This window comes from Aythya fuligula, chromosome 4 (assembly GCF_009819795.1).
Source record: "Aythya fuligula isolate bAytFul2 chromosome 4, bAytFul2.pri, whole genome shotgun sequence".
NCBI classification, from domain to species: Eukaryota; Metazoa; Chordata; class Aves; order Anseriformes; family Anatidae; genus Aythya; species Aythya fuligula.
Window position 1 is genome coordinate 9,915,086 of NC_045562.1, and position 24,486 is coordinate 9,939,571.

Below are 24,486 nucleotides of genomic sequence, written 5' to 3' on the forward strand. Positions count from 1 at the left end.
GGTGACTGGAAGAAGGCAAACATGACACGCATCTTCCAAAAAGCACAAGAAAGAGGACTTAAGAAAGCACACTGGTAAACCTAACCTCAGTTCTTTGGGAGAGCATCTAGCAAATCCCTTTGGGAGGTATTTCCAAAGACATGATGGACAGGGAGGTGCTGAGGAACAGGTGGCAGTGATTTCCTGGCTAAAACATACTTAATCTTTCTGATTGCTTTCTACGATGAGAAGTCCTGGCTCAGTGGATGAGGAGATGGCAGGTTGCTTGACTTTGCAAGGCTTTTCACATGGTCTGTGCTCTTGTAGCCTGGGCTGCAATTGTGAGAATGTAAGTAGTAGAAACCCAGGTTTATTCATTCCAGAGAGGAGATGAAGGGGAATCTTAATTGCTGACTATAGCTAAAAATGGAGGGAGGATTACAGAGAAGACAGAACCAGACTGCTTGGTGATGGTGCCCAATGAAACAACTAAAAACAACATTGCACCAAAAGTAATTCTGTTTAGAGTGCTGAAACACTGAGAAATGGAGACCAAAGAGGTTTTGTCTATAAAAAATATTTTTTGTGTCACTGCAAATGATGACTGATCTTCCTAAGAAAGGATATCTTTGCAGATGTCATTACTCATAAGTCAGCATGGTGATTGAAGCCAAGAATCAGTGCAAGAAGAAAGGAAGAACTTGATTCAAGTTTCCAGTCAGGCAACAGTGGGATGCCAGGCATAATTTAAACAAGAAATGAAGGACAGCCCTTTCCATCCAAAGGTGATGCTCTCTCAGCATCAAGGCAGTGTATTCTGTCCAGGGGATATCTGTGTGCTTCAAGATGATTGATGTTTTTATAATAGGAAAGCAAACTTCTGCAAGTAGGGTGAAGAAAATTTCAGATTTTTAGGTCCCTCCTTCATCCAAACAATTCTATCTCCCATCCAAATAATCTGCTTTCCTATAAAACTCTGATCCCTCAAATCCCAGTTTATCAATTAATCCGGATTGCTTTACAGTAGACATCTCCTCTTTTAGTTATCCACCAAATTTTACCAATGACAGATGTTTCTTGAAGAAGGTTAAAAAATATATTAAAAAGGAAACCAAGCTATTTTGCTTAAGGGCAAATGTAACTATAGCTCAGAAATAACAGCAGCAGAAATAGAGAATAGGAGCATAAATTGCTGTATTAGCAGACAGGTATCATAGACGGAGGTTTATTCAGTAGTTATTAAGGTCACTTTATGATTTGTGCTATGAAACATCCTTTTTTCATTTGTTTGAACTGCAATTTCAACCGCATGTGCTGAAGTTTTCTATGCCAGATGTCTGCTCAGGTTAAAATAAACTCTCTCATAGCTCATACACATGAACTGTTTGAATTATGAAAGTTGGCATTCAAATAAATTGGTCATTTTCTAATTTCTGACTAGTGCTGGACCTTGGAAACTCTATAAATCTGTTTTTAAGTGATAATACAGGAAGGAGCGTTTTAGCATAACTTGTACTGAATTCTATTCCTACTATTTTTCTACCTGCTTTCTACTTTCTAGCTGGAAATGTTCCAGGTTTTGTCTCAGACTGAGGTTTAATTATTTTTTTTTTTTTAAACTAGGGCAAATATTTTCTAACTCTTTTCGAAAAGAAGACTGTAAAAAAAATGTATTCTCAAAATTTATATAAAAAAAAAAAAGTTTCATGACCTACTTTTAACTCTACTTGGGACAGGAAATTCAATCCAGCAGAGAAACAAATAGCTTGTGAAAAGTTTGTGTACACTATCTGAAACATTTCTGAGACAGGCAGACAGGTCCATTTTCTATTTTCACATTTTAACTGTTCTACCACTAAGGCACTGCATCATGTTGTTAAAATTTGCATTATGCAGAATTTAAAATTCTACTGATACACCCTTCCTTGACAGAATAGGAGAGAAGTCTTAAATTCATAGCTCATAATGGTAGCATTAGAGTTCCAGGTTTTGGCAGTCTTTTTAGACATTGTTTTCAATTAATACCACATGGTATCCACTTAATAAAGTGCCTTATTAGCATTGCAAACCTGAAATTTGCCATAGACTTCATGGAGCTGTTTCTAATGGATTAGATAATGGCTTGCTGCTAACCAGTCAAAACAAAACCAAAACAAACAACAAAACACCAAAGAACTGACAACCAATGACACTGTTTCAAGGGTTTGGCTTCTGCTCTTTCTTCTTGGATGAAACAATTCTTTGAGTATCAGGTATGGCTGTTTTTTCTTTACAGAGATTTTTTTTTCTTTTGCTTAGTAAAGCACAGGCTTCTCACTTAAAACACCTAAGAAAAAATGTCTCTTTGCATGGGACAAACTTGTCTTTTCTAGGTTTGACTCAGTGCTTTGTAATTTCTCCTGGCATCTGGCTGGCTATTTCACCCTATATCAAACCCTCCCACATTGAAATCTATCCTAGGTGCATAACATAACATGAATTACTACCTTAAAAAACAACACTACACCTCTCCTTAAATGCAGAAGAACAAAAGATAAAGCAGATTCGGAAAGTCAGGAAATAATAACTGTTATTCTTTAGCTAATACATTAATCTTATCTTAAATGAATGAATAAATAAATAAATAAATAAAAATCCCAGACAGCTAATTCTTTCACTCAGATCCCATATCAAAGGCCTAAGAAATAGAGTAAAATCTACTGACTTCAGTCATCTTTGGATCAGACCTCTCATGTTTAAATGCTCAGCCTCACTTTTATTTTGCTCTTCTCAAATTCTCAAGGAATCTGGCTGAAAAATACATTGCAAATAAATCTTGTTGAATGAATTGACACATTACATTTCCTAGTGATTTGTTCATAGCATCTAAGTATTGACATGATTCAGCAAAAACAAAATATGGTGGAGACTCAAATCATTAATTTCACCATTCCATTTCTTGGACTGGAGAGCTGAAACTTTTTATCAAACCATCTAACAGGACGGGACTCTGTGGTGCATCCTTGGCAGATATATTTAGCATGGAATTCCTAGCCAAAGAGGGAAGACGAGCTATGATGAATGACTTCAGGCTACATGCACAGACTTCCAGTCTTAGGGTGTGCCATGGGACTGGCAACAGGACCAGTAGCTCTGGCAGTCCATATAGCCTACAAAGTTGTGTGGAATCAATTTATTATCCATCATATTAAGTTTGGAGTCATATATTTTTTTTTAATCTCTTGAACTCCTAGTCCTGGCATTCTGAGACAAAACATATAATTAAAACCTTCAGTTTATTGTTAGAGTTTAGGAAATCTGTGGATAAGCAAAGACAGTGAAATCCCATAGGAAATAACTGGTGCATATTGGGAAGAAAAGGGATGGGATTACTTGGAATAAAGAAAGGCTCTCTCCTGAATTCTTTGTATTAAAATTTTTGTAAAACCTCTAATTATTACAACACAAGACCTGCAATTCTAAAATCTAGGGTTTAATACCAGGCTTCTCAAATCTGTTTTTGTTCTTATGCCAAGCAGATGCATTTGCTATACTTCTAATTCATTTTCTGTGCAGCAGTGAAAACCACTCAACAACAACAACAACAAAATATTCCAAAACCCAGAAGATGGCAGAAAAGATACTGCATGTCATTAGAATAGAAGAATTCATTGCAGCTGCAGGAATTCGTATAGTCTGAGTTCATCTGCAAGTATAGAGAATGCACTGAGAAAAAATACTTTTATGGCTCAGAGCCAGATTGCACAATGTGTAAATTGGCTAGTTCTCATATATCTGTTCCCAAATCTTACTGCTGCCGTATCAGTTATCTTAAGACTTATGGCTAACAGATCTAAGTTAACACAGTTTACAGTGGTCTCTTTCCCCCCTTCCAATTACATGAATTCAGCAAAGCCCATAAGCACAAGGAATCTGGACAGGTGAAGTGGAAATTGATAGCAGAGTTAGGATTTTTCCTGTAATGAAGCTACTGTCACCTGTCTTTAATATACAGCTAAGATGAATGTGAAGCCTCTTCTGTAGCACGGAAGATTCTTCACTTGCAATGCCTATAGTGCCCTATGAGATCCCTGCTAGAAAAACTTAGGGTGATTAAGAGCTTCCCACTGCCCCACATCAAGCACAAAAAAATCAAGGAAAGACACAAAACATAGACAAGGTCCTAGCCAAGCAGTTCTGTATCCAATTAACTCAATGAAAATTCAGTAACTTTTCATAAACCTTCATTATCTCCTTTGATCATAGTTTGCCTTTTTATGACCCATCCTAAACTTTAAAGGGAATGTTATCATCAATGTCACATTAAAGAATCACAGCTCTCTTTCCACTTCTCACTCCCACTTTTGAAACCGCAGGAATATAATGAACTACTTAAAATATATATATAGTCAAAGGTAAGATGTTGACAGCTGTGATGAGATGATTGAATTTCCTTTTATCTTGCTTTTTAAACCTATGCATCCAGGAGGAATATAAGTGCCACAACTCTATCCTGATGCAGAGTTCATGTGAGAAGGGCAATTCAATTGCCCATCATCAGTGCTGGCAAGAACCATAGCACAGTATAGACAAAATTCAAACAATTCTTTCACAGGGCTCTTATCACTCTGAGTGATTTTCTAACATGGTGGCATGACTCACATGACTGCAGTGCTGCAATGGATGTCTATAAACTCTTCAGAAGGGATAAGCTAGGAATGAGAGGCGGTGTGATAGCCCTGTATGTCAGAGTGTTTTCATTGTCTAGAGCTTAATAAAGGCGACAGCAGGGTTGAGTGTTTATGGGTAAGAATCAGGGGGAAGGCCAATGAGACAGATATCATGGGAGTTTGCTATAGACTGCCTAACCAGGATGAAAAGGCAGACAAAATATTCTATAACCAGCCAGAAGAATTCTCACAATTGCTAGCCCTTGTTCTGGTGGACTTATCAGATGCCTCCTGGAAATACAACACAGAAGAGAGGAAACAATCTAGGAGGTTTCTGGATTATGCAGAATTTAATTTCCTGATGCAGCTGGTGAGTGAACCTACTAGGGAATGTGCCTTGCTGGACCTTTTTCTTGTGAACAGAGAATGACTTGTGGCTGGTGCAAAGGTTGGAGGTCTTCTTGGGCACAGCAATCACTTATTAATAAGAGTTTTTGTTTCTTGGAAAAGTAAGGAGTGGGGATAGCAGAACTACCACCTTGGACTTCTGGAGGGCAGACTTTGGCCTATCAAGGAGGCTGGTTGGCAGTGTCCCTTGCGAGGCAGCCCTAAAGGACAAAGGAGTCCAGGAAGGCTAGATGCTCTTCAAGAAAGAAATCCTAAAGGCACAACAGCAAGCTGCTCCCATGTGCTGAAAGATGGATGTTCTGTTCATTCTGTTCAGCCAGCATGGATGAAGACCAGCCTGGCTGAACAGAATGCTGTGGCTAGAGCTCAGGAAGAAAAACAGGGTTTATGACCTTTGGAAGAAGGAGCCAGCCACTCAGGACGACTACAAAGATGTCATGAGGCTATGCAGAGAGAAAATTAGAAGGCCCAAAGCCCAGTTTGAGCTTAACCTGGCTATTGCTGCTAAAGACAAGACAAAGTGTTTTTAGAAATACATAAACAAGAAAAGGAAGACTAAGGAGAATCTCCATCTTGTATTGGATATGGGGGGGAACCATAGTGACAAAAGATGAGGAAAAGACTGAGGTATTTAATGACTTTACCTCAGCCTTTAGTATAAGACCAGTTGTTCTCTGTGTACTCAGCCCCCCAAGCTGGTAGATATTTAGATGTGATGCTTAGGGACATGGTTTAGTAGTAGACTTGGCAGTGATAGATTAAGGGTTGGACTTCAAGATCTTAGAGGTCTTTTCCAACCTAAACAATTCTATTATTCAAACACAACTCAGTTAGCTCAACTTGGTAATGACAAGATTAAAAACAACAAAATAAAATTAAAAAAAAAACAAAACAAAAACAAAACAAATTAAAACAGAAAACTATTATTTTTTCTTAAAAGCTTCTCTTAATGCTGTCTGACACAAAGCAGTCTTATTGTCAAAGATAGACTAAGCAGCCCCTGTTGTCCGCTCCCAACAATTGCATCATTTTGGTTTGTATTAAAGGAATATCAAGCCATTCCAACAATTTGGCTTTCAACTTCATGTCTGAGCTCCCATTCTCTAAACTGGGATAGATTAGCTACCTTATCTCCTTAGGATGCCACTACTATAGCTTTATAAGTACCTATCACAGCTTAAAATAAATAAAATGTTATGAATACTTCAGTGACAAAAGCATTTGGTTAGAAAAATGCAGGACTAAATTTCAAATGGAACAGTTCAGAATGATGCTCCAGAGCACAATTTTGATTCCAGACCTTCTGCCTTTTTAGAAGTTTGTAACATTTCATGTAACTCCCTTAATCAATAAAATCAGTCCTGAGCTGATCCCCTAGTGTCTGAGTAGTCCTGCGCTTCCTATGTACCTCAACAGCAGTAAGACTGACCTTGCTACCCTACAGTAAAAATTATTTCCCATGAAGATGAGTTAAGTAAACACTCACACAAATTCTATTCACATGCACTGCATATAGCACTCAATACTACATCACACATCCTATTTTATGATATTTTCCTTTCAACCCCATGGCTCTCAAAATTGCATAGTTTATTATGTGCTGACAGGCAGTTGATGCTATGGAAAACACAAGTTAAATGCCAGATTACTTTGAAGAGCGACTGAAAGCTGGTATATAACACAGGTAGACTTCTATTAGCAATAGATGTGAGCTGGCCTGCAGAGCTAATGCAAGAGATTTCTCATCTCAGTTTTGTAAATTCAGTTCCCACTGCTGTTAATGAGAACAGCACATTTAATTTTCTTTGTCAACAATCTGATAGCACAAGCATGGCCAAGTGAAATGCTTCCTACTCTGAATGCTGATTTATCAGATAACACAAAAGCTTATCAGTAATATGAATTAGTTTAAGCATCATATTAAATAATGCAACAATATTTTTTAAGGGTAAATCAGACAAGAATTGCAAAAGAAATATTGCAGTGACAGATACTGAACCATGATGTATATGAGTTTAATTTACAAATTTGAGCTACGTAAGTTAGCATCTATTCTATCTGTATTTAAAATATACTTCCTAAATTGTTACAGAGGCCAAAGAGATTTCTGAAAGTTTCCAGAGAGTTCTAATTTTGGCAAAAACTCTGATACCCTTCTTTGCAAGATTACGATCAATCATCATATATGATAGCCCAGATGGTATGCATTCAAAGAAATAATGATCCAGTATTAAATATTTCATTTACATAATGAATTACCTGGGAAAATTTTATGTGATCATCAAAGATTATTAATCTTATCAGGTTGATTAATTTTAATGTGAAACCACATCCATCTTCAAGAATTTTGGACAGCAGTTCTATTTTAACAGAATGATAACAACTAAACTCTGCCCTCCAAATAACAATAATACCATACCTTAAAAATAATACTACTGATGAAAAGAAATTCAGGGATCAATACGTAAAAGACAAAATTCATGACCTGGCATAAAGTGAGAAGTAATGCAAGAATTTTGGTATCACGAATAACAAAAACATGAAACCTGAGTAAAGCAGAACATGGCTTTACTTGCCCAAAGGAAAGTTTGTTTGTTTTTTTTTGATATGGGAACACTAAATCATTCAAAGATAATCTCAAACTCCATCTTATCTATAATTTTAAGGCACAGCTGATGTGCGTGATTAGACTTGAGAGTCTTACTTCAAAGCCTGACAGAAAAAGCCACCAGGATTTGCTGGTTTTATTTCTCTTCTTTTTGAGCTTCTAAAAGCTGCTGGAGAAGAGTATTAGTGGCATAGGTTTGTGGAGATATTCCTCAAATTCTCATTATTAGAGGTAATTGGTAATAGTACTTTTTATGTAAATTACTACCTTTGCTATTTGTTATGTGGTATTATTACTGTGATTATTGCTGTTGTGTTTAGATACCTAATCAGTACTAATATTATTATCATAATGGTGACTGTGAGGAGAACTAGAAGCTCCCATTTGGTGAATTAAAATACAAGGAGGAGCAGCCTCTGTTCCTCAATCATTTCAAGATGCTGCTGTCAATCAAGTGCTGCTTTACAGTTCAACATCTGTTGGAAATATTTTCCCTTTCCAGTAAAGCTCAGCTGCAGCTCAGCTACACCATATGTGAATTTTTAGGCTTTTCTTGTTCATGTTGAAGAAATACTTTGTTTATAAAAATAAAATGATTAAGACTTTCTCCCATCTCACAGGGGTTATTTAGGAATGACAGTCAGTTGCTAGTGGCTTGGACTGGATTCAGATCAGTGACGTAAATAAAGGACATTCTGTAATTTGTTGTCATTTCCTGAACCAGGCACAATGGTGTTTTACATGTTCACATCAAGGGAAAGCATGTAATTTGATCAAGCTGCAAGTGCAAACTTCTTGGCAGAGCCTGAGGGAAAGCAATGACAATAATAAAACAGATAGGCAGGTTGTCAAGAGAAGTGAAAGCACTTTTAACTGCACACTTTTGAAGAAAATCCTGCAGTGAAGGGGCTAAAAATGTTGTCTACAAGAGTGCCCCTGGCTACCCTGGAGTTGAAGGATTAGTTCACGAACTGTGGACATGTCATTACTAAATGAACTCAGATAAGAGTTAAGTTCATTCATTCATTCAACTCTGTTTTTGGCAGTGGAGCAAATTCTCAGTGATGTAAATCGGGACGGGAGCTGTGACAGTTTCCAGCATGACAGTGCCTGACCCTAGAAGTATTTATTTTGCTTGAAAAAGTAAAGACAGTTTATATGCAAATTAGATGCAGCTTTCCAGCTCTGTATAATTTGTCAATATGGGTGTTAATTTCACAAAGACTGAGCAATTTCTGTTCTAGAATAATAATAGGACTTGATCCTACCAACCCTTACTTGTAGCAGTGATCTTCTTGTAGTGGTGGGACTGGAGGCTTAAAATAAAGACTACTGTTGTGAACAGTTCTGGGATAATGCACATCATATGATGCTTTCTTTTCAACAATTTCTTTGATGTATTCCTTGATCTGGTTCAGAATAATGAGTAATATTAAGAGTTAAAATGAAATGCTAGGACATCCCTTAGAAATCAGCTTTCCTGGATTTTCAGGGAGTGGTATTTTTTGCAATTGGATCTGTGTGTAGATAAAAATGTCATTTTATAGGGGAAATCTGATATTAAAACTACTGTTACCTTTTCTCCTCTTCATTATAAATGGATTTATATCTGAATGTAGAAAACATTATGGAGCTTAAGCCTGTCACATGAAGCTTTTCTTGGGAGAACTTCCCCTCCTGGGAGTTTCAGGTATAAATCCAGATTCTCTGATTTATTTCCAGCATTGATAGCAATGGTCTTGATCTGCAGACTCTGCTTTTAAGGATTTGAAAAGTCTTAAAGCATCTTTAAAACCGGGGGTGCTAAATCCTTTTCAAGGTGTGTCATAAGATCATAATGCAGGCTATAGGCATACTATATTTTTCAGAAAAGACATGTTTAAAAGTGTTTTCTCAGACACAATACTGAATTATGTCATTTCATCTGAAAACTACCCAAATAAAATTATCAGATGCAGAAAATGAGTAACTGCATTTCACTTCCATCTTCATTTCACCTTCTCCTTAAAACACTTGAATTTATTTTGTTTTAATTTTCTTCTGGCCTAATAAACATTGACATCAAGATTATCAGTTGACTAACTGAAATCCATCCTAATTGTAATGTACGTGTTGTGAAATGCTTTTGGTAATGTTTTCTAATAATTTTTCTCCAAAACAATCTGTTTATAATAAAGTTTCTAAGGAAAACAATTGATACTATTATGTGATAAATATAGCCTGTGATACAAGTTTACATTCATAAACTTCTTAAAGCTAAGCAATTAGTTTTCTAGAATTCATCTTAAAATAAAGCTTACAAATGTCTGTTCTGTTTTAATAACTACTCTAAACCCTTGTATTTGGAACACTGACATGATTGGTGAATTAGTTAACTTAGTTAAGCATACAGTCTTGATTGATTTTGCTTTCTTTTGTTTATCCTAAGTTCTTTTCTAATATGCCAATATTATTTCTATCCACTTCAGGTCTGTCTTTCATTCATTCTTTATATCCCTTCTTTTTTACTTCATTTCCTGTTTCCTGTTAGACACAATCTCTCCATCCATGCCAAAAGCAGCGGTTAGACTTGGCTTCTATCTACTAAAATGCCATGGATGTCTTTTAATCTGCACTTAGAGTGTGGAAAGACTCAAGCACTTCTCATAGTATCATAAAATGATTTGAGTTAGAAGGGACCTTAAAGATCATCTAGTTCCAACTCCCCTGCCGTAAGCAGGGACTCTTTCCACTAGACCAGGATTTCCAAAGCGCCATCCAAACTGGCCTTGAACACTTCCAGGGAGGGGGCATCCATAGCTTCTCTGGGCAACCAGTGCCAATGCCTCACCCTCACAGTAAAGAATTTATTCGTTATATCTAATCCAAACCTACCCTCTTTTAGTTTAAGTCATTACTCCTTGTCCTATCACTACTCTCCTGCTTTCCTGTAGGCACCCTTTAGGTACCGGAAGACCACTATAAGGTCTCCCCAGAGCCTTCCCTTTTCCAGGCTGAACAACCCCAACTCCCTCAGCCTGTCTTCATAGGAGAGGTGCTCCAGCCCCTTGGTCATCCTCATGGCCTTCTTCTGTCTGTATTTGCTCTAATAGGTCCATGTCCTTCTTGTGCTGGGGGCCCCAGAGCTGAATGCAGCACTCCAGGAGGGTCTCATGAGAGCAGAGCAGAGGGCAAGAATCACCTCCCTTGCCCGCCTGGCCACGCTTATTTTGATGCAGCCCAGGATATGGTTGGCTTTCTGGGCTGCAACCATATATTGATGGCTCATGCTGAGTTTATCCATGCCTGTATTTGTGCTTGGGGTTGCCCCAGCCCAGTTGCAGGACCTTGCACTTGGCCTTGTTGAACCTCATAAGGTTCTCACAGGCCCATTTCTCAAGCCTGTCAAGGTCCCTCTGGATGGCATCCCATCCCTTCCTTCCAGAATGTCAACTGCACCACAGTGCTTGGTTTCATCAGCAAACTTGCTGAGGGAGCACTTGATTCTGAGTCTACGTCACTGAAAAAGATATTCAACAGTGCCAGTCCCAACACTGCGGACCTTTAGGTTACTTAGCTGGTCTTGAACCTGATGTTCTCCTACAGTGGGCAGTTCTTCATTCTTTCAGTCACTGCCTTTGCCATTTGGGACTTGGGCTATGTGGCTAGAGCCATTGCCAGTGAAGACTAAGGCAAAAAAATGATCAGATTGGGAGGATTAGAAAATGGTAACCTGGAAGTATTAGTATTATCATAGCGGTATTAACACTTATCTGAGTCAAAAGTCATTGCTGAAATCAAAATTAAAAATAAAGTAGTTCATTAGTCAGTGCTGTATCACGAGAGAATGTTCAACTTATATCATGCCAATGATGTTAAGAGCAGACAAGCAACATCTTCCAGAAAAAAAATATATATATATTTTCCATACTCTTAATGTCAGCTGACTACTTGTAAAGTCATTTACCAACAATAAAACAGGTAGAGTAAGTAAGTGTAAATAAGAATCACAGAAAGTTAGGGATTGGAAGGGACCTTGAAAGACCATCTAGTCCAGTCCCCCTGCCAGAGCAGGAATACCTAAATCGTGTCACACAGGAACGCGTCCAGGTGGCCCCACTCCCCGCCACGGTCAAAATGGCGGCTGCCCTCAGGCAGCGAGGGTTGTAGTGGCCGTGCTACCGCTAGGCCCCCAGTAATGGCCGCCGCGCTGGCCGCTCCCCATGTGGCCATGGACAGCTATCCTTGGCTGAGGCGGGGAGTGCCCTGCTGCCAGCCCTGCACCAGTCCTGCCTGCCACAGCACTTCTACTGAGCCACACCTTCCCATGAACACAAATTAAGCTTCAGGAAGAGCAAGGAAGCATGTTTAAATTACATTCTGGACGCCACACTACAGAAGCAGTGGAAAAGAGCCACATAGTTTCTGACCTTCTACACTGAGGCACTAGAGAAAGACTTTTCTACAGAATACGTGGGTCCATTAGAGATTATTTGGAGAATAGGAACATAAATTCTGTGCAACCATTCGCATAGCAGCATAAGAGTTCAACTCTTTCATAGATGAAAACTTTAGGAGTAAAAAGGTACTTGAAGGTTTAGGTGAAGCCTACCAAAACCTGTCCCTGGCAAAAAACTGAAGGTTTGGAGAACAAACAACTGTTCAGGATAAAGAGATGAAACTGATTCAGGCTTACAGGGGACTGCTGGACTACTATAGCTGGTCTAAGCAGAAGAACATCCTCTTAGAGTATGAGAAGGATGGATTTGAAGACTTGTCTGTTGAATGGGAAATGCACAGTTGCTTTCAGAAGGCAGCAGTGAATTTAAAGGAGATCACTAAAATACCTGGACTCTGGGATCTGTTTGTGAAATCCTGTGTGGATTTGTTGGAGATCTATAGAGACCATCACGAAGCTTGCAAAATGTTAAGTGAATATGCCTAAAACTCAAAGTTTGTGGCTAATCCCAATGCTCATGTTTAATTCTATCAGTTCCTACAGAGACATGGTGCATCAAAGAAATCACTCATATCTGCACTCAAGATCTTGCATGATATTGTTCCCTCTCATGAAGTAATGACACATTTTAATATCATGCTCCAAAAATCAAAGCCCCATACAGTTGTTTGAAATATCTACAGAGCACAAAGTCAGAATGCAGAAAGAAATACCAAGTTTATTCTAGTACTTTTCTGTAGCACTTACTACTGCCATTGCTAGAAACAGGTCAATTTTTAGTCTGACTTTGTACAGCAGTTCTTGTCCTACAAAACTGGCAGATCTAAATGCCACATCAGTTCACAGAGAGTTGCCAAAAGAATGTCACCAATATTCAAACCTCATTCATCAGTCTCATTTAGGAAACTGTTTTTATGCAGGATAGCACATACCATATGAACCTGCTTAGTCCTGCTGCAACTTGAACTTATTTTAAATAACTACATCCTTTCTTGCTCTATTATTATTTTTAATAAGGATGAAATTAAGCCTGGACTAAAATCTTTGCCTGAATTTGACCCTGTACACATTTCCTTCCTAACATCTATACTTGAAATGTATAATCTCCATAGATAGCCTTGTGCCTTCAAAAACTATAAAACATTAAGTATATAATCCAAAATAACGTCTGCCTCACTGAAACAATGTTAAATCAAACTTAAAAGCTCAAAGGCAGTTTAAAAAATAAATAAATAAAAGCTTGGTTTCTTTTAAATGGAACAGGTTGAGTTGTCCAGGGAAAACCTCTTTCCCTGTTTAACCTTCTCTCCCATTTTTGTCCTCCCCTCCGTTAATAATACTTAGTTTCTCCAGGTTGCTGCACATCTCTCCAGGGGACTCCTTTTACATATGGAGCCACAGGGTTGCAGAATTTCAAACAGGGATTTTTAAGCCACATTCTCTTCATTTGGGAAAATGTTAAGAGCATTTAAACAACAACAACAACAAAGGAACAGAAATATCAAAGAGGATGGAGCTAGAACTTTCAATGAGCCGTGGCTGTGCTAACACATTGTAAGGATATAAAGACACAATTCTGGAAATCATCAAAAATGTTTTTCTTTTTTTTTTTTTTTTCATATTATTTTATTGCTCATTAAGTGAATTTTTATTTCTTTCAAAACTTATTACAGTGCTGCCATAGTAGGCAACATTCATGAAGAAATAAACAAATTCATGTTCTTTCATGTAGACTTCAGGCCATGTGGCCACATAACATATATTTTGCAGTCACACATAAATTGCAAGCTGTCAAATCTCTGTATCACTTATTATTCCTGCTATCATCCCAGGGTATTTTTATGAGCCAAGACAGTTTTTTATTTGTTTTGAATAACCAGCAAAAAGAGACAAAAAATACCTAATGCAACATTTCCATTTTCCAAGACAAGTTTCACAGAACTTAGATAAAGGGGCCCTTGATGCTTCTGCAATGCATACAATACCTTGATACTCAAGTTTCAGTATCAAGTGACTGAACAATAAAAATGAAAAGTCTGATTCTTCTTCTAATAAACAAATAAGTAAACTTTTATAAAAATATTTACTCGCCAACATATACTTTAGGAAAACTCTATACTACTAAATTTTCTAGTGAATGAAAAAAGTAAAATTACATACCTTGCCTACCCTGCCCAGGTTATCATATAATTCAGTTAACTCATTCTCTGTTAAGTGCAAATTACTTAGAGGGAAGAAAAAAAACGTAGGAAAAAATTCCTTGGTTCCTTGGTTACATCACACATTTCACCACCCCAGTTTTATGATCATCACATAAGGAAGCAGAGCACAAAATCATGACACACACAGATGAAAATAACAGAAATAGGAAGGGAGACAATTTAATTGACACTGTTGAGGTACCTACTCCTGCTAGATACCTTCAGAGGAAAGTCACTGACATTTATTTTCAATTGATCGGTATGGTAGCTAACAGGGTCTCAGAATTATTAATTTTATAGAGACATCTCTCTTTTTTTTTTTTTTTCCCTCAAAAAGTAATGTTAGGTTAAATGTTGCCCAATTTGATTGTGGATGGTGAAATTTAGTTAGCTCTATCTTTTATTTGATTTCTGAAAAGATCCCGAAGTAGATAAAATCTACTGTATATATGACTGGGTGTCAGCACCAACAATCCCCTTTTCTTTCCCTTCTCAAAGTGTGTTTACCTGGATGATGGTAAGTGGAAGTTCAGTTTTCTGTTCATTCTACTGATTTATCTTTTTCATAAGTGAGCACTGACCTTACCTTCTTCTCCCAACTTTTCTCCATTTTTTTTTTAATTGCCCTGTCCTTGAAAAAAAAAACACACCACACAAACAAACAAATCACCATAATTTTAGCCAGAACCAGAAATCCTGGCATTTCCAAGTTAATGATCTAATCAAACAGGCCTATAACAGTAAAACAGTGCTGATAGGTAACTTGGATTAAGTCAAGGGGCATGCAGTTCTCCCAGTCTGAATACAAGGAGTCAGCTTTGGGCTTGGGTGGGAGATACATGAAGAAAATGCAAAGGAAATGGAAAGTTGCGTCTTCATATACTGTTGTTTGGAGAGAGTTAAAAGTACTAGATTCTCAGCACTAAATTTTCATATGCATACTTTTTTTTTTTTTTTTTTTTTTTACTGTATTGAGTTACTTTTCTACTGATGTTTGCATCTTACTTTTGAACACTAATTGCTTCAGATTACCAACCAGATGTAAAAAATGTATATATGTTTTTTATTTTTAATGGGTGGACAACATCAGCCTCTTCTGCACAGGCTGCGAGAGGTTATCAAAAAGGTTATATTTTTTGCACCAGGAACAGAACTAGGTTTTACCCACAGGCTGAAAGAAACTCTCACAGTGCCAATGTCTTTGGCCATCCATCTCTAACATAAAATCCCAATGCATAAAGAAAATGTTTGTGTAATTCTTGGATTTAGTCTGTCTTATTTAATCGGTGTAAATGTTTGTGGAGTCTCAGACAGAAAATACTCTAAGTACTGTAAAAAGACAGATTTTACATTTATAGTAGCAATGAACCTAAGACACGTTTACAGGACTGCAGTTCTGTCTCACAACAAACTGCTTTCACCCAGAACTATTTAAGGAAAATATATACAATTCTTCATCTACACTCAGACAAATAAAAGTGCTTTCACAGTAAACAGGCAATGTAAGATATTTAACAGCAACCCAAAAAGAGGATTATAAAACTACCACTTTTGACTTCAATGGAGAAGGAAACACCATGATTTCATTACTAGCCATATATGCCATGAAGCACACATAGTTCCTTATACAGAAAAAGATGACTCAGAATGAAACACAAAGTAAATCAGACCACAGCTGAGATGGAGAAAGATAACATAAAAGGAGGATGACACAAGAGTCAGATGTACAGTAAAATAAACACACAAACAAAAACTTTAAAAGGAAATGTAGGTAGCAGTTTGATATCAAGACAATGTTGAATTTAAGTGCACAGCATCAGGATACCCTAGGACCACTAGCCAAGGATGAAGTCATAGTGCTATAACAAGCAGGGCAGGTTGCCCCACTCCACCATGCCAGAGGCTGAAAACAACCATCAAAAATGTTGCAAAAAGTTGGGGCTAGCCCTCTGCTTCCCACAACAACCCAGCCCAAAGAGTTAGCAGGCAGTAACCTTGGCTGCGGCATTATAAATCTAGGTTTGACATGTTTCTTCCCTCCCCATGTTGAGGTTACCACCCTTCTCTTGCCACGAAGGATCTTGCTTAATCTTATTCTGGAGTGGCTGCCAAGCACCTTGGTTTCTTTTCAGCTAACACTTTACGTATTTTTGGACGTCAGTTCAAGATTTGTGGACAAAGCTAGAGTGGCACCTGCAGCATTCTTCACCCTCTTCCTTAGACTCTTCTAGGCACTGCTGTCAGAAACCTTTCTTTTTCTGGGGAGCAGAGCATGCACCTGGTGGAGCTTGAGAGTATTTTCTGCCTAGCTGGTACCCCCTCTCCTTGCTATAGTTTTCTGGTACACAAACCATCTATACCATCCCATTATGTAGATTATCTTCTGAATATTTTACTAGTAAAAACAATTGCACTGTATTATCTTCCCCCACAGTTAACAAATGATTATCAATGTTCAGGAGCTGTTATTATTAGTGGTAGGACAATGATTACTCGGTGAAACAAAACTGATCACAAAGGTGTGTTTGTGCACGCAGCCAGACACACCAGAGAAGAGCATTGAGGGGGGGGTGAGTAAAGAACAGGGGAGAATAACATAAGATTAAACCATATATTAAGAAATTAGGCCCTGGGGAATGTCAATTTTCATAACATATTAAAAACAATTACAAACAATTAAGACCTTTGAAAAAGCTAAGGGAGTATAGCTGATAACTATATTCCAATTTCCATCAAAAAAAAGTTTCTAGGATTGTGATTTAAAGCATTTGACTTTACCCATTCAGAAATATGGTGGTAAATGCCTGTAGCTAAATATTGTAATTATTACTTATATGAGTACTTTCATGGATTTCAACCACTGAAACGAAACCACTGAAGATAAACAAAAGAATGAGGATATGTGAAAAGGAGTAGTGTTACACACCTACTTCTTCAAATACTATAGCATTTCTGATGTGCTATGCTACAGCTCAGTGTTAACATTAAGAATTAAGGGCCAAAAGAAAACAAACAAACCACAACACAGTGTCTCAAATCTGTTTCAGTGAAAATTTACATGAACGTAAGTGCCCATCCATACACACGTAAGCATATATTAATACACATTTGACGAATGTGAGAAGCCAAAGACCTGTGCTTAGAAAAACATGACCACAGATTTAGAGTGCTTGCAGTTCCAGGTATTCAAATTTCCATAACATAGGCCTGATTTTTTCTTTTTTTAAATATATTTTAGAAGTTCTACAGAAAGCCAATATCAACTGAAACCAATGCCTTGTTAGATCAATCTTCACTGGGTAAAACAATTCTGTCATTTTACATCCAGAGGACAAAACATACAGTTTTTGACCTGTAAGAAAAAAATCAGAAATCTCTAGCAGTGTCCACAGATTTGTAGTTTTTTTTTTTTTTTAAATATATATATTATTTATTATTATTTTATCTATAATAAGCATGGAACAAGCAAGACACAGTGCATAGATCAAGTGAACTTGGGACTATGGTATCCACAGAGACAAATTTCTCCTACCTTTCTTCTACCCATGTCAAATAGTCGGAACTCACATCCAGGAAATAGGGAAAAGGAAGAGGCCAGGTTGTCAGTAACCAGAAGAAAAAGAAAGAGATAGAAAGATTATTCCCTACCTAAGCACTGAGGGAGGTAAAGAAGAAATAGTTGAAGAAGAAAATGAAAGGGACCTTGTAAGGCCATCTAACTTCATCATTTTTTATAAGGGAAAGTTCTTTGTACTAGATGCACTTTAGAGAAGAGCTTTGGCTCATCTGAAGGTATTAAATGAGTGCACTAAGCAGACTGCAATTCAAAATCAGAACACAACATGATGCACTCTACTTTACAGCTCCGTGTGACCTTACTGAATGAAGGGGTTGGCTTCTGGCTGTTTAATGTAGACACGTTTCTTTAAACACAAGTCCAAGTAGTTTAGAGCATACTGTGACTGGATGCACTGAACAGTAAGCAAAATATTTTCCTTTTTCTACCCCACTGGTTTCCAAGGATTTTTCCCACTAAGCATCAGGGCTGAAGGCATTATTATTTTTCACCTAAGAACTGAGTTAATCTGTTAGAAAAATTGTGATCAAAAGCATATTCAGCATTGTTCCTTCTCATACAGCATAATATTCTCGTCTGATGAATGGAAATGTCTAAATGAATCAGGCTTGCTTATTAAAATACTTCATTCAGTTAGCAGGAACACATTACTTGATTCATTGTAGTGCAGTGGCACTTCAGGAGCCTACAAGTGCTGTATTACAATATTTAACAAAAGATATACTATTTAAATTAAGTGTTTGTGAATAAGTCAGCAGTGATTTGCTGGAAGCATCTAAATATAAGCATAGTATTTGCCCAGTGACACTTTTTTCCTTTTGGTGTAGGATGAAAGTGCAAAATACTTTTTAAAATCTTCAATTATGTTGCAAGTTGCAGAATTTGTCATTGGCATTATTAGCCTGACATTTATCCTTTTGTTCAAATAGCTCTGTTTAATAAAATGTCCATATCTTTTTTCAATACATAGCTTTCCTATGTACTCGAGGCTTTAAATGTGTTTTAAATATTAACAAAGCTTTCATTAAAATGCAGAGACAAGGGTGGGGATGCTAATAGAAAAGGCTTTATTCTGTCTCCTTTAGTTTTATGTGGAAGTATTAATCAAAACCTTCATTAATACTGCATGAATTCAGAGCCTTGGCACAACTGGAATACACATTACTTCTTATTTATATTACTTTTATTTCATGGTAAATGGTACCCCATTTAACAAAAAAAATAGGAGATGAAGGACACTTATGCACATATAAAAATGTTATATGGCAGTTAGGCAAATCTCACATTCCAGAAAAACTTTTGGATTTACCAAAAGAAAAATTGAAATCCAGTAGGAGTCTTGAGGAGCAATTCCAAAAATATGTGATTGAGACGATGACTTCATCTGGGAGAGACTTATTATTCAGTGCTGAAGATTTACAGTTAAGGTTTCCCTCTTTCCTTTCAAGAGTTGAGGAAAAAAAAAAGAAAGTTGCACTGTTCATAGATAGAAACATCCAGGAAACTGGGAGAAGTTAAACAGAATTAGCAACAGCACTGCTAAATACAGAATTATGTGGGGAAACAACACACCTTTTTTAAGATTAAAGGCACAAGTAACAGAAGTTGTCACAGCATATGAGGGAAAGGCTTTCCCTAGATACATACTGTTCAAAGACAGAAATGATAAAGGAAGAGTTTCATATTAGCAGGAAATTACTAATATCTGGTCTCTACTAATCTCCTGGGATCTGTGCTGTATGACATATTCATACATGAACTAGATATTTAAGCTCTAAAAAAAGATGGAAATCACTAGTTTTGAAAAACACAATGTGGAAAACAACCTTCTACGGGAATTCTGCTGACTGCACTGAGAACAAAATCTCATTTTTGGATTTGAACAGGTAGATAAGAATTTCACTAAGAAGTTTTTTTTTAGAATCAGAGGAAGAAGTGCCATGCACACGTGAGATGTGCGTACATCACATGACATGAGTTCGGGCTTTTAATTGCAAAAAAATGCACAGTGGACAATTTCTGTAAGTTAAGTACAATGCAGAAAAACTTACATGAAATTGCACAGATTTTTTTATTTAAGATACATATGCATCTTTCTGGATATGATGTATTTAATTCCAAACAGCAACACAAAGATGAAGAGTGAGATATGAAAACCAGAATTAATCTGTAAGCTCCAGTCATTATTACGACTGCACCGAGAACCAAATGATATAAGTAATCATATTAAAATCTATATTCATGGTTCACTTGTAGACCTATCATTATTCACTATATGAATTTTCTAAACAACGTCTCCAGTTATTTGCATCTACTAGAAAGCCACTTGAGCATTTTCATTATATGTATTACTCCCAGTGAAGTTACAGAATTTTGCTTTTTAATTTTATTTTAAGAGTCGTCGTATGGGAATACAGAGCTTTTCATTTTCAGTGTTTCTATTTGTTTTTGGCAACCCTCTCAATGAGTAAAGTACAAACCTGATCCATATTACACTGGATGATGTAAGGCAGCTGCTTAGCTTATGCTCGGAGAGAAAAAATAAAATGAAATAAAACTGCCTGTATTTGGCCTTTTCCAAGACTTTTTACGGAGAATCAAGTTACTAAGTTCGGGTTTAACTGCATTAATGTAACACATGGATATTTTTCAGTTCAGAACAACTTTATATTTGCCTATAAGTCTACAGTGTAAATATAATTATAGAACTGGATAAAATCTCCATCCTAGAAAACAAAAAGGAAACTAACTTGATAGTGTTTTCTTTTGAAAAACTAAACTACTATGTCAGCATGAACATGGTAATGAACAGAAAACTCAGAAATTAACAAAATTTTAGATTTATATAATTTGCCTTAGTTTACAAAAGATAAATGAAACTTTCAAACCTGAAATCAGCACCACATTATACAGCACATTAAATCTGCTTTGCAGTTTCCGTAGTATAGCTGTCTGACTTCTAAGGCAGATGTCCAAGGCAATAAATTTGCAGGCAGCAGCTTTAAATTTTAGTGAAGAAACACATCCAAGTACTGGGTATGCTGAAAATGAAACTAAAAATATCTTATACAGCACATTGTGCTGTGTAAAATTTGCAGAATTTGTCATTTTAGATTGTTTTTGTAATCTCCAAACCAGAGGTTACTCTAATTCAACATATACACAATCGCCAATGTTTAGGGGTAGGTCTCTTTTCAAGAAGAGACAAGACAGAAAAGCACCTTAAACTTACTCTGATAAAGGTTCACTCCAATTCTGTACATTCAGAATTGTAAGGGGCTTGAGGGGTCTCCTGTCTGAAGAAATAGCAAACCTTGTGGAGAACGATCAATGCCATGCTCCAGTTCAAACTCCTGCCTTTACCCAGCTATTTGGCAACCCATTTCCTGGTGTCTTTTTAATTACACATCAGAGCCCCCGTGGTAATGTTTATACCATTCATGCACTTAAAAGTACTTCACCCTTCTGCGTTTAGTGACAGCCTAGCAGACAGGGAAATGAAGCAAAAAAAAAAAAAAAAAAAAAAAAAAAAAAAGAAATGTGAAAAAGATGCAGTATTAGGACTTAGGAAAGATGTATTACACCCTAAAACGCTGGCTACTTCTTTCTTCAGTCATAATAAAAACACATTGAAGTGTATTCACATGGTAAATAAACTACAAACACAACAAAGGAATATGAAGTGCCAAAGTTCTCATTAAACCCTATCTATATCCATATATTTACAAAAACTGGTTTCAGCTGCCAATGAAGAAGCCACGATACAGATGTGTGGTTCATGAATGTTCATCCTGTAAATTCTGGGAAGCAGAAAATCTATGGTACCTAGCTCCCCCCTTTTTGAGTCAAAGTTCAGAAAGGAAATGTCTCCCCTTTGGTCTGGACTATTAACTTCCTCAGCCTGATGATAACAATATTGGTTGCACTCACTATTCAACACCTCCTTGCCTCTAATACTACCACATGGGTACGAACACCACGTTGTAGCTCTACAAATACTCGTTTTCTCTTTATATACAGCAGGTGTCTGCCCCCATGTTTAAAACTCTTAAATGGTGTAATCATATATGTGCCTTTCTTTGCCATTTATCCAAGGTTTCATTGTATGTCACAACAAACTTAACGGGCAACAGGTAATTATTAGGCCAGATAGTTCAGGTGATCAGATCAGTTCCTTAAAAATAGTAAGAAAGGAAGGAAAAAAGCCCCACACATAACAGTGTCTATCGAGGTGTTAAGCTGCACAGAAATTGCAGACAGGACAAGAATAGGATTGATTAGAAGCTATGATATGTTCATGAATCCTGCAGGGAATCTCTGGTACGCACAATGCATCCTTAGTGCAAATCAATACAGACAGCCTGACAATGGCCCTCGAGAATGGAAGTGCAATCAGGCTGCTGCTCCAAAAGACACAGCCAGGCCGGCAGCGAGCATACAGGTTCTCTGCTCCCAGCATCCACAGGAGTGAAAACGTCTTCTGATAATTATGACCATTTGAATGATTTTCCCTGTTAAATAGGTTGTGACATTCAGGAAGATATTCTGGATTTTGCCTTGTAATGGCACAATTACTCATCGTTAGAGCATAGTAGCACCATTGTGGGAAGCCGCTAGCAAACATCAGCCTCACAAGCTGCAGATGATGTCTAATTTGAACAGAAGTTGTGAAGTTTTCCCCATATCAGCTCAGCAACTTCAAAAACCCACTTGCATAATCATGAAGTCCTGCAGCAACTTTTTTTTTTAAAGACAGAAGTTACAAAATGAAGGCACGTATACATCTCCCAAACCCCCAAATGTTATTTTCAGGTGCTCAGCTGTAATTGTGTAGGCTCTGTTCAGTAAAGAACAGTAGGTGGACAGTCATTTTTACAACATTTACTCATTTATTTCTCAACACAGTGTCTAGAGTTATACTTCTTTCTATGAAAAATCTTCTGCAGTCTCACTAAATCTCTCTGTAACTTATGGTCCTAACCCTTCTGTTTTTGAAACAAAATGGGATTGGGAGAAGAGAGAAGCTAGATTCAGTGCATAGTTGCAAAGGAAAATACCCTTATGCTTAAAAGGTCAGTGAACTTCTAAAACACAGTTTGCAGTCCACATTAATTCAGGACCTTGAGTTAAATGTAAATTTTAAAAATAGATTGAACTAATTCCCTCCATTCCCTGTTCTCTGTAAACTCGAATGCAATTGAACATGCAGAAATTAAAATTGAAGGAAAAAAAAGCCTACTGCTACCCTGATAACCACCTTTCTGCCTCAGAACATTGATTTTTAAAGGTATTTTACTGGCATTTTAAATGCTGGTAATTATATATAGGCACACTATTGGCAGCAAGCTCTGCTCCTGCAGACAAAGTGAATAAAGATATGAGAGAGCTTTCATCTGCCTTTGCAAGAGATGGTCACAGTAACTGACTGACCCCATTCTTTTGTCCCACAGCTTGAATAAGTGTGCTGGGAATTAAAGTCAGGAGGAGCACGTCTAAGATCACTTCAGACACACCCAACATGGATGGTTCAAATGAACTGCTTGTGCCCAGGCCCTTACGTCATGAAGAAACATATGACGAGAGGCACGATCCCCAAAGCAACTGAAATGAGCAGAGAGTTTCCCACAAATGTACTGAGCACAATTTCTGCACACCTGTGATGGTGTGCTTCCTCACAGACCTGGCTTATTCACAGCATCTGGCCTAAGCAGATAACAACCAGTGGCAGTCGTGGGAGATTTGTCCATTTTGTGATGGCTGCATCCTGAATTTGAGGGAGACCAAAGACCAAAGCCAAAGACTAATTTGAGCAATGCACCCCCCCCCACACACACCCACACATCTGATTCAAGTCAAATTTGGAAGAAATTATCATCTGTAGGCAAATATGACCATAAGTCAACCACCTTACCCCATAAACAGTGAGCAGCCCAAGAGCCCTTTGAGCAATTCTGACATGACAGCAGGCTGCACACCAGGACCTCCCCTTGGGCAGTGATGCCTCCCAAGGTTACTTCTGCCTAAGTGATAAGAGAGGACCCTTATCACTACAGATAGCTGGTTAGTGGGCTGGGAAAGTAACAGCACCCTAATGCACTGTAATGCTGTTTTGTGATCACGCTTTATAATTTTAAAGTAGCATAGAGGATAGGTATAATGCATATAATCCTTTAAACATAAACCATTGACCCACTCTAGGACTAGGAAGTGGATTCAGTCACACTTAGGTTCGTTACCTCTCTGGTTCAAGGAGGTTAGAAAGCAAGGGGTGAGGCAGCTGTAGATACTTGGTGATAGTGAGTTAGATGCTCAAATTCACAGGACACAGAAAGCACATTTGTCTTTAAGCAGGTACTTATTTCTATGGTGAAAAATATTCAGGAAACTAACCAAGAAATGATAAATGAATATATATTATTTAAAATTCTCTTGGATAAATCATCCTTGGAGCTTTATTGACCATACAGTTCTGAACCTTTTGTTAAATAGATTAAATGCCTCTAATGTAAAAATGCCTTAAGTGTGACCACTTGTGGACCTAAAGTTAGGAGCTCAAATCTTTAATTGGACATTTAAATTTTTCTTTCATCCTGAGAGGCTGAAAACTCTTAGCTCCCATTGCCTTT

The 24,486-nt window shown here is 37.4% G+C and overlaps 1 protein-coding gene and 1 pseudogene across 1 annotated transcript in view; one reads left to right on the forward strand and one right to left on the reverse strand.

The window, feature by feature from the left end:
- Positions 1–24,486, reverse strand: part of GRID2 (glutamate ionotropic receptor delta type subunit 2) — a 709,039-nt gene that overhangs the window by 159,594 nt on the left and 524,959 nt on the right. The gene's annotated exons all lie outside the window — the stretch shown is intronic.
- Positions 224–12,754, forward strand: LOC116489224 (annotated as a pseudogene).